Genomic DNA, 15,099 nt, shown 5'->3' on the forward strand with positions numbered 1-15,099 from the left:
ATATTTATACTATTGCTTTCTGCTTTTTACAAACTTAGGTGCTCTCTCCAAGCTTTGCTAGCAGTCTATCACTTGAGCCACAGCTCCACTTGCAGCTTTTTGGTGATTAATTGGAGGTAAGAATCTTATGGACTTTCTATCTGAACTGTGATCCTCAGATCTCCACCTCCTGAGTAGCTAGGGTTACAAGGGTGAAGCCACCAGTGCTGGCTTTGTTTGCTCTTTTAATTGCCTGGAGTGTTTAATTTCCTTTGAGTTAATGCAAAAAATTAATGTAGCATGATCAAACTTGGGGAACAATCTGGCACCGTGTTTTGCACAGCCCCTCTTCCATTCCCACACTTGAGCAATAAAAGCAGGACAGACTTCATTAGAAATTCTGGGGAAACAGCAGACAGAGATCAATAGATTCTACATTTGAAGTCTTCAGATCGTACTGTCATTTGACTGACTATTGTCATTGACTGGTCAGGGCCACCCAGATTTGGGAACTATGACAATTCTTGTATGTTCTTTGGTAGAATGCTAGTGGTGGTGGTGTGGCTGGGTCTTCTCCACAGATGCTCTGACCAATTTAGACCGCAGGGAGGCAGAGCCAGGCTGCACTTCCTCTATTCTGCATAGAGGGGCTCTGAGCCCCTGGTCCCTCAGGGATTCTTCCTCCCCCAGAAATGGCATTCTAAGACCCAGCAGATAAGTGAAATGGTGTGGGTCGCCATGGAGCAGAATCACCAATCTCAACCAGGCACCTGAGATCATGCTGCCTGCTCCTCCTTCCACTGTGATTTAATGATCCCATGGTGGGCAAAGAAAGCTGGATATCTTTCTGCCCCTGAAGGGAGTCTTTCACATTTGCAAAGCCTCCATCCCAGCTCCAAGGAGGCCAAAGGACTTCTGGACCAAATGTGGTTGTTATTTTCTTAATACAATGGAAAAAAAATGTAGCAACAACAAGGGCACGCAATAGCCACTAACATTCAGCCTTTCAGACCATACCGGGTATGTGTCATCAGCTAACACCAGACAGGCTGCCACATTATTCAGGTTATTACAGAATCAGCAATGTTTACTTTCTTATTATAGTTTTCCAATTAGTGAGAGAGCAATGGCAATAGCCCAGCTTGAGGCCTCCAGGGAGATGCCTGAAATTCTACATGCAATTTAAAGGGAAAGGAGGCCTTATCAGGGCTACAACTTGTGCTAATCTTCCCTTCTCACCTAGGGATTAGGAAGAGAGCTGTGGATTTGTGGTTTTAATCAGAGGAGCTGCTGGAACTTTCATCATGGCCTCTAAATTATGCCAGTTGCTCCTTCGATCCCCTGATAGCGCAGGTCATTGAATTCTTCTCTCAAAATCAGGATTATCAAAGCTTTCTCAATTGATGGTTGTATCATCAGCTGTTTCCTGCTTTGAGCTCAATGAACTTTTCCACTTTTCCAGGAGTCCTGAGTCCCTCTGTCTCTAGGTTCCTGCCACCCTGCTGTCCCCAACTGCTCATGCCCTTTGCCTTTATTGGTATGTTCTCACCTCTGTCTTCAGCTGCCCCCAGGACTTGTCTCCCTCTTCCCAAAACTCTAGAGCACAAGAAGTCAGGGAAGAGACCCAGCCCTTGATTCTTAGAAAATATAGTATTCTTTGGGAGGCAGAGATCTGGAGGCTCATGGCTCAAGGCCAGGCTGAGCCAGAAACGTAGTGAGATCCACATCTTTACAAATGAGCTGGGACTGGTAGTGCGAGTCTGTGATCCTAGGTATATGGGTAGCAGGATTGCAATCTGAAGCTGAGCCAGGGCAACATTTCAGAACCTGACCTGGAAAACAATTAAAGCAGATGGGTTTGGATAATTCGCGCCTGTAACACTAATTACTCAGAAGGCAGCGTTAGGGAGGATTGTGCCTTACTCAAGGCTAGCATGACCAAAGAAGTCCATGAGACATTACATCAACAGAAAAAAAAAGGACGTAGTGGTATGGAGCTATTTATTCCAGCTATTGTAAGGAGCTTAAAATAGGAGGATCAAGGTCCAGGCTATCTAGGGCAAAATGTGGAATCCTGTTCAAAAATTACTAGGATGAAAAGGGGATGAGAATAATGAGTGATTGTTGTCCTTAATGCACTATGTTTTCTCTCATCTCTTTCGCTGTCCCTTGGTTATCTCATATTGTTACAGTATTTTACTTTGTTATCTGATATATTATATATATGAATATATGTTTATTTGGTTATTTGAAATAGGATAGGGAAGAGGGGAAAACAAGATGAGGGGAGGGGGTGGAGGGAGGGGAATGGGGACCAAGACATGAGAAAGGGTATCAATGTTTGTGAAGTAATGCACCTTCTATCTGATGAATATAATGTAATCCTTCTATTAAGGATTAATTACAATGAAAATATATAAAAAAAGAAAAGGCGATGAGAGTACGGTCTTATGGTAGAGTTCATGCTTAATAAACATAAGGTTCTGAGTTCAAACCCTAGCAAAAAAGGACTGGGATGTAGTTTTGGGTTCTAGCATGCCTGGGAGGGCCTCTATTAAACCTCACCACTTCATAATATTGGCAGCTTGAAGAAGTAAATGAAAAAAGGAGGAATTACACTGTTTTTATTTATTTCAAAAACAGCACTCTTAGAAGTAATTATATTACTTTTTTATGTATTTATGTCTTTAAAAAATCTGTTTCTTTCCACTGGAACAAAAGACCTTTGATGACAGGGATTCTGCCTGCCTTCATCAGGAATGGCCCTCAACCTGTGGGAAGAAAGTCCAGTCTGTAGTAGACATTCAATTGAAATATGCAAACCAACCCAGTCAGGCTGCTCGTTTCCATTGAGTGAATACTTATTGATTTTCTGTTCTGTGCCAGTCCCAGTACTGGGCCCTGGAGACACAATGGTGAGCAGATATGGATCTGGGATCTCAAACGCACACACACACACACACACACACACACACACACACACACACACACACACACACACACACACACACCAAGCTACTAGAAGTATGGACAGTGACAGAATGACAGGAGAGGAATAGACCATGAGTCTTAAAGTCAAAGGGGTCAGCAAAGGCATGAAGGAGTAGGAATGATACAAGCAAAGGGAAGGGGGTGGACAGGAGGAAGAAAGGATACAGGACATGTCCTCGGCCTGTGAGCTGGTCAGTTAGCATTGCAGAACAGAAAGAGGAGGGAGGAGGGTAGGAAAATGAGGAGGAAGAGGAAGCAGGAAGTAGGCTAGCTAGACCGAACTGGCATACAGAGAGGAGAGCAGGCTGGAGTTGGGCATGCAGTAAAACCCAGATGGGGACCAGTAGTTGGAGGCTCTGAAGGAGCAATGGCAATATTGTTTGGTCAGAGCCCATTCGTAGCTTCTGGAACATTGGCAGTGAGGTCACTCGGATCCACTCACGACCACTAATGGTTTCACAGGGTATCCATGGTGTTGAGGGACTCTTTAAACAGAGTTCTGGAAATCCAGTCCACATTGCAATCTTGGCTTGGAAGAAAGCATTTATTTCTTGTTGCTTCATTGTTTGTATGCTTTTAATTTCAATGAACATAATGGAACAGAAATGCCAGAGATCTTTCTTGGGGGAGCCCTAAGCCATGAATTTAACTCCATTAAGAGGCTATTGAGACATCAGCTCTGTCTTCCCTCTGGTCCTGCCTGACCTTCCTCCAGAAATATTTTGTGCCCCTATAGCAGGATTTGTATTTCAGCTCAACTTGGTAAGCATTTCTTGAGTGCCCACTATGTCTAAGTGCTGGATAGTGCGGAGGAGGCAAAGATAGGAAAGGTGATCCAGGGAAAGAGGTAATGGCCACAAAAAATTAACTCCAACTTGGAGACAAGGGGAGGGGTGGGTGGCAGGAGTGTGGGCTTGGAATAGAGTTCTTGCCTTGAGAAAGCTCAGAAACAGTGCCCAGGCCATGAGTTCAAGCCCCAGGATGGGCAAAAACAATAAACAATAAACAAACTTAGAGACGAGGGGGAAGAGTGTTTAAATAAGGCTCCAGTAGAGCCTGGTAAACTGCCCACAAGAGGTTCAGGACAGGAATGGGGCCTTTTTCACTGGAAATGAGCTCCTGTACTGAGGTTTGCAGGCTGGTGTTATTTTAACAGGAAAAGGAATAGACAGGAGTTTAATCAAAGGTCTAGAGGAGCAAGCTTCAGATACCAAAGTGCAGGGGAAGAAAAAGAATGGTTTCTTGAGCCGTTGTAGGGTCTTAGCTAGAAAGGAGTCTCATACCAAAAGGCAAATTCACAGGAGAAAGCAAGTCAACTTAGTTAACAAGCAAGTTGACTAATGTGATATCTAAACAGACCCACCAGCAATGAGTAGTTCACACAAAGGCAAGCTTGAATTCCAGCTCACGTAGCATCTTCCATAAAGAGCAGTGACACGTTTTAGAGATGTGATGAGACAGAAGGAAAGAACTTGGTGTCTGAGGAATGTCAGGTAAGACAGCATATAGACTCCTCTGGTACCATCAATGCGTGTGCAGACTTGTCCTTAGTAGTTCCCTTTTGTTCTGCCTGGTACAAGGTGGAGACCTCTGTTTTTGCAAAAATAAATGAATGTCCTGCTTTTAAGAGAGGGTAGGGAGCTCTCTTCATTATCGTCTTTAGCTTAACCATCTTTCCTATTTGGGAAGGTGTGTTCAGGGTTCCCATTGAGATGGCCTTATATGGGCCTCAGAAGCTGCCTCAAGGGGCAATGGGGAACCATGGGGATTTTATGGGAGGAAAGTAAGATGGTCTGATGTGTATTGGCAGTCCCAAGGGAAGACTGGAGATGTGGAGATTAAAGTATGTGTGCAGGAGAGTGGCAGGGGGTGGCGGGTCGGGGAGGGAGATAAATGATGGTGTCAGCATCCTGTAAGAATGGAAAGAAAGCTGTACACTGGTAGGCATGCCTATAATCCTAGCTATTCAGGAAGCTGAGATCTGATCTGAGACTCTCAGCCTAGACAGGGAAATCCATGACACTTTTGTCTCTAATTAACCATAAAAGCTGGAACTGGGGGCCGTGAGTTTGGCCTAGTGGTAGAGTGCTTGCCTAGCATGTACGAAGACCCGGGTTCGATTCCTTGGTACCACATGCATAGAAAAAAGCTGGAAGTGGTGCTGAGGCTCAAGTGGTAGAGCTCTAGCTTTCAGAAAGTCCAAAGACAGTGCTCAGGCCCTGAGATAAAGCCCAAGACTGGCAAAAAAAAAGCTGGAACTGTAGGTAAGGCCCAAGTGATAAAATGTGAAGGAGCCAAAAACAAGAGCCTAAAGACCTGAGTTTAAGCTTTAGTAATGGCAGAAAGAAAGAACAATGGAAAGAAGCAGTAGGCTAAGAGGACAGGTGAGATAATAACTGTAAAAGCATTTATGAACTCTAACTTAACGTGACGTTAACATAACAAAATCTCTCAAAATTTCAGAAACTATAAGGCACTAAGAGTGATACCAAAGAGAAGCAGAAAGAAAGACATTGACCATAATAATACTACATTTCTGTATGAAGTAGTGGATATTAGCCAAGTCACCAGGAGGTGACAACCATAAGCACAACATAATGTGGGCATTGTCTGATGTGATGTGATGGATGATGATGATGATTTTTTTAATAGTGGGATATGTCTTGGAGGAGCAGAGATGCAGAGGAAGCATTAAGGAGTGCTTAGGGGCATTGGAAGTGTGGGGGGAAGAAAAGAGAAGGACTTAAGGTCCTGTGGTGGGGTTTCCAGCCACACTGACTGAAGGAGAGTGCTGCCTCTCCAGAAGCAAGGGCAAGTAAACCATTCAAACTTTCTCTTTTATCCTTAGAAGGACTCCTAAACCTCTCCTTAACAGAACTCCTGACCCGATTTCTACTGGAATCTGTGTTTCTTAATTGCAATTCTAAGACTGCCTCCTTGCAGCGGCGCTCCCCCGCCCCTTTCCCCCAGCAATAAACGTTTTAACATTTTGCTTCCCCCCCCTTTTATGTCACAGATCATCTGAACCCTTTTGGATAACGAGGTCAAGGAATTTGCTGTTTTCTTAAGAAATGTGAAGGAAACTGACTCATGTTTATAATCCTAACTATTCAGGAGGTTTCTCTTTGAGGATTGAGGATTGAGGTTTGAAGCCAGCCTGGGTAGAAAAGTGTGGAAGATTCTTATTTTCAACAAAGCACCAAACCCCCCAAAACTCCAAAGTGGAGCTGTGGTTCAAGTGGTAGAGCACCAGTCTTGAGTGAGAAAAGCTAAGGGGATAGCACTCAGGCCCTGAGTTCAAGCCCTAATACCAGCACACACACACACACACACACACACACACACACACACATATGAAAGGCATCTAGTTGGGTATCACTAGAACACATCGCTAGGAGCACTTAATCACTGCTGGCTGAACAGAGATATTGGTTGGCTTTCCAGTAAATCGGGGAATAAGGACATGAGAGGCACATTGGAGATGTAATGCATGCTTCCCAGATGACACAGAAAGATCTTGTGGAAAGGCTGGAGATGCTTTATTGATCTAAGACTCCCTGGAGAGGAGATGGGCAGATAACAGGTTGGCATTCTGCATTTGGATATGTAGGAAAGAAAATAGGATTTCTCTTTTAAGTCACTTGCGTAGCAAGAGGATAGCAGCCCAGGCTGGCTTTCCTGGTGAGATTAGAATACAGGCCTTCCAGGCTGATCTTCAAAACTCACTCAAAGGCAGCACAAGCCCCTCAGCCACCTTTCCAGCCTGTTGTTGAAAAATCCACCTAATTCTATTTTAGCTCCCTGGCCTGCTGTGCTTATTGTGTTCTCTGTCTCTGATTCCCCCAATTGTTTAGTACAACTGAATCAAGCTGACATTTTGATAATAAACTCCAGGCTCAGCCGAGTTTTCAAATTTGGTCTCTCTTTCCCTAATGTGGTTTTCATTGATTCTAGGACTAGCTGGGTCATTGGTGGCTCCTTTATAATCCTGGGGCAGGAACACAGACATCATTCTGGACCAAGAACATACTCTCTCTTTGTGCCAAGACAGCTTAGGTTTCCCCCTTTTCTTTTCTTGCAACAGCTCAGGAAGCCTAATTGAGCAGATGAGGCAGGGCTCCTGTATCAGATCGAAACATTTTGTAATTTCAAAGCAACCAAACATAACAAATCCTCATGCTAGTCTGATTTTCTGTGAAAGGACAGTTGTGGGCATCTCCCCTTCTTTTTTTTTTTTTTTTTTTTTTTAAATCGGAACCTGTAGCCTTTTCGCATTACCTTAGCACAAGCAGAAAAATAGAATTTCTCACCTACAGATGGAGAAGAGAGAGAAGAGGCTAGCCTAAACATTAGGTAGAAATTGCTTGTCAAGTTTAATCAGTTCAGAGAAAACCCTGAATCCCCTTTGAAAAGGCACAGTTGATATTTGGAGATGAGTGAGGTTGTCCTTATAGACCCATTGTTTAGCTAAATTGTCCACATATGCAGCGTGTTTGCTAAATGAATGATACATTTGCATCTAAATGGCCCATAAATAACTTGATTCAGCCCTGCACAGTGCAATGCACACACCCCTCCTCCTGTTGGATGGTGGAGATGGGTGAGTTGTGCTCCTTCTTTAATGCTTGGATGCCACTTTTCTCTGACAAGGCACTAGGGAAAGACTACATGAATCTATTAGTGAAAACCCATCTCTATTACACTCTGAGATTGGAAGGAGTGGGCAGAGAAATTTTCCATAATGTGTAGTTTTTGGCCTGCAAGTCTCAGGGCAAAATAATAAATAAATTAATAAATAAATAGGAAAATAAGATCAAAAGTTTAATAGAAAGCCCACCCCCCTCTCCCATGCAGCCACTGAAGCTACAGCACATTCACTTTGCATGTTGAGGACATTGTGAGGTGTTAATTACCATCTGTGAGCTGCTTTTTATGAGGACATTGATTAGCTATTCCTCTGCACTGAGTATTTATAGCATGTGTGTGGGTGTGGGGCCCACAAGCTGATACCCCAAGTTCCTAAGTGGCCGAGCCACAAGTACTAGGATCACACAGCTCACTCTGTGTTCAAACTCATAAGTTGTGGCAAATTTTGGAAAGAAGACCCTTGAACCACGTCTTTTCCACTTGCCTTTTGCATCGTGTCATGTCTGTGACATCAGGATTTCGCTATCTTGAGATATCCTGTTCTTTTACATGAGATGATGCATTGTGATTTTTAGAAAGCTCAATATAGTCACAGGGACACAAGGTACCTCGTGTTATCTACTTCGTGAATGGACTCAGTGGATGTTGAGATTGATAAACATCCTTGGTGGTACCCAACCTGATTTAGCTCATTGGTGCAGGAATGTGGGCTTGGTGAAATGCTGTCTACATAGAGGGTTTTCGTGTTCATGGGTTCAGACTGTTCAGTCTTTGCTTCCCAGATCTCAGAAACAGGGACAGTGGCTTCCAATCCCCCATTTTGTTCCTGAAGCTTGTTCTTTATTGTGGGCCATCTCTTACACTGGCTCTTCCTGTAAGTAACTACCCCAGATTTGGATCCCTGCTTAAGTTATCTTCTTGAGTTGGGGAGGGGGGCAAGAGCTACATGCTCCTGTGTCCCTGGGATCTGATGGAGGGATTTGGCCCTCTGGCATGCAGGATGTCACAGAGCATCAATGGTGCCGGGGAAGCTGGGACAGAGCCTCTGGCCCCACTGTCCAGTCCTTCACCAGCAGTAGCTGTGAGATTTCTGTTAGAAGAGCTTTGTGGAGAATTGGGGTGCATTCTCTAGCCACTGTTCCTGCCTGTGTGACTCTCTAGCTCTCCCGTAAATGACCTACTATGATTTTCTGGCTAAGCAAGTTAAAGTAGATTTTGTTCTCTGATTCCAAAACCTTTGGCTGGTATGCCCTCCTTTTCCCAGATGTCTTGGGGACTCACACTCAGGGTGACTGTGTCTAGCTGTGTACTGCACAACAAATCTACACAAGCAAAATAGAGTTCCTCCTTAGGAATGGCTGGAAGGTACTATCTGTGTCTAAGCTTCGCATCCCACTGTGACCTTACTCCACAGCCTGGGCTGTCCAGCCAGCCAGGTGTGAAGCGAGAATCTTTAAAGAAATGTAAAACTCTTCCAGGCTTCTCAAAAAAAAAAAAAAAAAAGCTCTTTTTGTCTATAGTTTTTACTGCCCAGACACTTAGAGCAGAAGCTTCTCTCTGGGGCGAGCTAGATCAATCATGTTATTTTGTTTTCTGTATTTTGTGACACTTTGATGTCTTGGTCTTCTAGACCTAGGGGATGTCCTTATTGCTATTCCTGGGTTAACTGATTTCTAGAGGTAGAGAAAACTTACTGGAGAAGATGCCTTTGTAATGCCAGTCAGCAAGTCCCACATCTATACTCTGTGCCTTTTATACAGTTGGAGACACTGTCCCTGGTTCTAAATCATCTCAGGACTAGTTTCAACTAGAGACCAATTGTATGCCTCATAAACCCTCTCAATTTAGCCAATGGCATACCTGCCCACCTGCTGACTTTGCTTCCCTGTTCCTTTTGGGCATGTTTTCCACATCTCTGAGGTTTCCTTTTGTGAGCTTGTGTGGTTCCTCCTCTTGGGAATTTTAAGTAATAAACTCTTCTTATAAAAGTTGCTGTCATTGGGGCTGGGAGTTTGGCCTAGTGGTTAAAGTGCTTGCCTAGCATGCACGAAGACCTGGGTTTGATTCCTTGGTACCACATACATAGAAAAAAAGCCGGAAGTGGTGCTGAGGCTCAAGTGGTAGAGCTGTAGCCTTGAGAAAACCCAAGGACAGTGCTCAGGCCCTGAGCTCAAGCCCAGGACTGGCAAAAAAAAAAAAAAAAAAAAAAAGTTGTCATTTTGTCTGATATCATAGCTTTCCTAACTAAAACATGGCACATCTTAAAACCCTGGGAAAGAAGGTGCTTGGGCTGCCTCCTGTAACATATGTCACAGACTGTCTCTTGTTATAAACTAAGATGGAGTCCTGTCATATGCTTCACGAATTTATTTGTACCCGCCAAGGTACTTCCCTCTCCTGCTTTGTAATGAAGACTTTATCCCAGTAGTTAGCAACGGTGCTCTGAAAGGCAGCCTCAAGGTTGTCTTCATTTTAGTTGGTTTTTCAGGGAAGGACTGGACTTGGATGGTGATCCTTCCCATTCTCTGCCTCCTGAGTAGCTGGGGTTGCAAAGAGTGCACCATCAGGCTGGGGTAGGGGGGGTGAAATACCCCCACTAAAGGGGCACAATGATGTGAGGCTACTTTCTAAACTCATGGCTTCCCTCAGTCCATGCTATCTGAGACTCTGGAATCTAAAATCACGCTAGTCTTGTAAGATGGAGTGATAGGTTCTCCACAGTATTCCAGGAGAAAACAGGCCAATGACCCTACAGCTTCTTGGTAAGAGGCAGCTAGCTGCCTCTGGGATAGCAACCTGTTCACACAATAAATGTCTTTTATTGGACCATCGAATGGACTCTTCGCTTTAGGTTTGCCAGATTCTATAACTATATCATTCCCAACACTCAATTAAATCTAGATTTCAGACAGACATTGAATACTATATTAGTATAAAAAAGATCCCTAATACTGTATGGGATATACTAAAGTTTGTTTCTGTTACTGTGTATCTGAAATTCAAATACAACTCGATTTCTGTATCTTATTAGACAGGGCAATTCTTTCTTTTTTCTCTTCCCAAAGTTCATTACCTGACTGGTAGTCTTGATAAACTAGCTGTGGTGATGATGGGGCTATCCTTTCTTGTACAGCTCCTGTCCTGGGTTGCTTAAGCCAATCATGCTGTATACTTAAGGAATACACACAGGTTTTCAGGAGAGCTTCATTGAATTTTTCTGATTGGCCCATTTTAAGGAAGCTAGACCATAAGCCATGAGATGGGTCTGCTTTTGAATGATGTTAGAAGGTAAAACCACAGAATCTTCTAGTAGACTCAGATAAACAGATGTAATTAGTGGTAGCCTTCCATATCTCTGGGATGGAAATATCCCAATTAACTGACCAATTTGAAGAGATTTGTGATTTACAATTTCTGCTCCGCTAATGAATTCTCCCCCCACCTCCCAACAGCTTTTGCTGTGGAAATCCTCTATTTTAATATATGTCTAAAAAGATCTCTGTGCTTATCTTACGGGACACTGTCATGTTATCCTAATTCCTTATGCTAGAACTGCAATCTTTTGTTTTCCCAATGAAAGCAGTTTCCTTTGACCTCCAAGTCAACCTTTTTTAAAGTTAACGCTCTTAAGTCAAATCTAAAAATCAAGAAATGTCCACCTCCTGTGTCTTAATGGAAGTTGAATTGGAACCTGGGAAGCGACAGAGAGAATGGAAGATTCAATTACCTTCTGGCTGGGTGGTAATCAAAGCCCCCAACTTTGATACTTAATAGATGCTTTTCCCAACGGCCCCCTGGCAGAGGGACTGCAGTCTATCTTGTCTCCTAGGCTAAGAGGAACTAGTTCAGCAATTTCCTTCTCTCTTACCCCTAGGCAAGGCTTATGTAGACTTAGCAGTGAGCTGCAGGAGGAAGGGGACTTGCTAATTCCACTTCCAAGGGCAGGTCCTGTGAGCTTTAGCAGCCAGGGATTTGCAGGCTGAATAAACACTTCCCCAGGGATATGGTGGGTAATTCCTTGTCAGGGACGGGAACAGACCTATGTATCAATTACTGTCCCAGCCAGGTGAGGGTTTAAGGCTGAGTCCTTTCCTACACAGATTTACACAGTGGCAGGCATTGCATTGCCACCAGGCTGTGGGGAGTGATGGCTGTGTGTCGTCCACTGCGAGGGAGTCTTGCACACTGGGCTTATTTATCTATCTTGGCTGATGATTTCCTCCACCCCAACCTGACTGGACAACCATCTTCTCTTGTTCCTCTGTCCCCTTCCATCTTCCACAGCCATCTCCAAATGCAAGAATAAAATTTCCACTGGCCCTGGGGTCCAAGGACTCCCGTTGATGATAGTAGGGGCTTGGGAATTAGGGTTCTTTAGAAAATACCATGGGGAGGGAGACAAAGACAAGCCACCTTCAGGAATCCGGATGTCAGAAGAAAGCCATGTTCACATCCGCCCTTCTGGCTTTTTTCTTTCTTTCTAGAAGTTCTGATATGGCTTTGTAAGATGGAATCAGTTGAGAATTTCTCTCAGCTAAGTTGTGACCAAAACGAAACAGATTAAATTCATGTTTCTATGTCTGTCTTTATACGACATCATTTTCTTCCAATGTTCCAAGTGTTGGCCAAGGAATTCTGGGCTCACTATGTAATACCCCTTTATGTACTTTTTGCTCAGGTAGATAGTTCTTCCTTGCATCTCTCTCCGAATGCAACCAAGGGCATCTCCAGCCACCTGTTTCCTGCTTCCCTCCAGTGTCCTCCTCATGTGACTTTACCTGCTTCTTCATTTCCTACCATCCCGTTTTTCACTATCTTATCTCTCGGTTTTAGAACCTAAAGTTCAAGTCCTGTATCTATCCGCAGCAGAAGAATCCCATGGGAGACAGAATTAACAATTAAAATGCTGGGTTTCCCTTAGAATCTTCATTGAAAAAGTTGCATTTTCCAGTTAATTTTTCAGTAGACAGAGGTTGGGCTGCAATCGCTTACTATCTTTTTGTTGTTGTTGTTGTTGTTGGTGGTGGTGGTCTTAGATCTTAAGCTTCCCGTCTGTGTGATGTTGCTAGCACTCTACCACTTTGAGCCACAGTGCCACTTCTGAGTTTCTGGCGGTTAATTAGAGATACGAATTCCAAGCACTTTCCTGCTGTCTTTGAACTATTATCCTCAGATCTCAGCCTCCTGAGATCTGAGCTAGTGTTACAGACATGAGCCACCAGCAGCAGCTTTTTTTTTGTGTTTTAAATGCTGGTATTGGAGCTTCAAATCAAAGCTTTGGCACTGTCCTTGAACTCAAGGCTAGTGCTCTAGTGCTCTACCACTTGAGCCAGAGCTTTTACTTCTGACTTTTTTGGAGCTAACAGTCTCACAGACTTTTCTACCGGGGCTTACTTTGAACTATGGTCCTCAGATTTCAGCTTCTTGAGTAGCTAGGAATACAGATGTGAATTCCCAGTGCCTGGCTTCTTACATTTTGAGGGGTAGAGTTGTCTTTATTTTAAGGGAGTCTCTCTCCAGCATTGATCCTCATTAGCACAGCTATTTGAAGGCACTGGGAGAAAGGGCAAGAAACTGGGTCACTCTGGGATGCAGCAGAATAGCCTATAGAGAAGACATTGTCTGAGAAGGGTCCCTGCTCATGAATATTCATGCTGGCTGTGTGGTCAGTTTTGATCACTCAGATCAATTCAAGGCACTTTCCTTTCTCTAAGCCTTTGTGAGAGCAGGAAACAGGTTCTGGGAATAAGGAGGTGGTAGGAAGAAGATTGAGGTTAAAATGAATTGACAGGCAATAGGATTAGAACCCTTGCTCAATTCTGATCTTGCAAGTAACTAACGGTGGCTTGAAATTAAAGAATTAAACCATGAAGGTTTCTTTGACAACCAATCTGATAGGCCTTGAAGTAAATTTCAGAGACTGTTGTTGGGGCAGAGGCAGGGGATGGCTGAGATAAGGGGCTCTGGGAGGTCAGGGGAGGGGGTGGTTCTTGAAGCTAGGCTGGCTCTGCAAGGCAGGGTGAATAGATAGGGGGGAAGGTAGGTAGAAGGGGGAAGGGGGGCTGGGGTCTCACTTAACATAGCACTAGCTGGGCACTGAAAGCACATGTGGGAGGAGGGAGTTAATTACCATGGCTGCAGTTATCCTGTGGTGACATTTTATTCCTTACAACCAATTATGGCCTTAAATTGAAGACAAGAGTAAAATGGGGAGGAAGGTAACAAATTTCTGATAATTGTAGCATTTGATGCTAGTCTTCCATACTACATAGTAACATCAAAATGAACAACTCCAGGGCTTCAAGGAAATAATATCAAACACAATTTAATGACACTTTTCCATGGGAGACAGGATAGCGGTAGACTAGTATTCTAAGTTTACCATTTCTTTTTTCATATAATAAGAAAACCTAAAAAATTCTATGTACATCGATTCAGAGTAAACAAAATGTCTCTCAACTTCCTTTTCTCTTTCTCTATATCCTAAAACAAGGATTTTCAAGGATAGGAAATGTTGGTAGTATACTCAAGGCAAAATCTTTTCTTTCAGTATTGGAAAAGACAAACTAAGCAACTCACAAGATGACTGTGGTTAAGAGAAAGCAAACTTATCAACAATAGGTATTTTAGATCAGTGTTTTTCTCCCCTTCAAGCTGATTATTCTCTAATACCAAGGATCTCACTAACTCTTAAAAGGAAACCTTGAAAATAAATAGTCTGAAATTTGGTAATCTGATTAGGAGCCTCCAATGCTGCTTGGAAGTGGACTTTAACCTAAACTGAGTCCTCATGAATCCTCGTGTGTGTGTGTGTGTGTGTGTGTGTGTGTGTGTGTGTGTGTGTGTGTGTGTGTGTTGTATAGTGGGCTTGAACTTATTAAGTCTTGGGTGCTTTCCCTTAGCTTTCTCACTGGAGGCTGGCATTCTACCATAGGAGTTACAGCTCTACTTCTGGCTAATTGGGGATACTTCTGGTTAATTGGAGATAAGAGTTTCTCTAATTTGTTTGCCCAGACTGGCTTCAAATTACGATCCTCAAAACCTCTAGCCTCCCAAATAGCTAGGAATACAGGCATGAGCCACTGGTCCCTGGCTCAAAGCCTAATCCTTTGATGTCTAGCCTCTAAACCCTTCCCCTTTCACCAGATACTGTATCCAACTGGAGGTTGCATGAACCCTCATTTCTGTTACATGTTCACCACTGTTGCCAGGCCTCTGTTCACCAATGACCTTGGACGTTCTGTTCGTGACCAGCACCTAGCCTTCCTTACATAGGCAGAATCTCTGTTGGCGTACTCAGAATAGTAGAGGAAGTTGCTGGGCTTTGTCTTGCATGTATGATCCCTTAAATTATGGTCTTTTCTGTCCTTTACCTCTTGGCAGTACTAGGGTCCTACTTTCATGTCAACACATTTCATGTGGTGTTTGAAACCACTGCTTGCAATGTGGGATATTTCTAATCTCTACTTTCAAAATAAACCA

Source organism: Megascapheus bottae, chromosome 11 (assembly GCF_031878675.1).
Source record: "Megascapheus bottae isolate mThoBot1 chromosome 11, mThoBot2.hap1, whole genome shotgun sequence".
NCBI classification, from domain to species: Eukaryota; Metazoa; Chordata; class Mammalia; order Rodentia; family Geomyidae; genus Megascapheus; species Megascapheus bottae.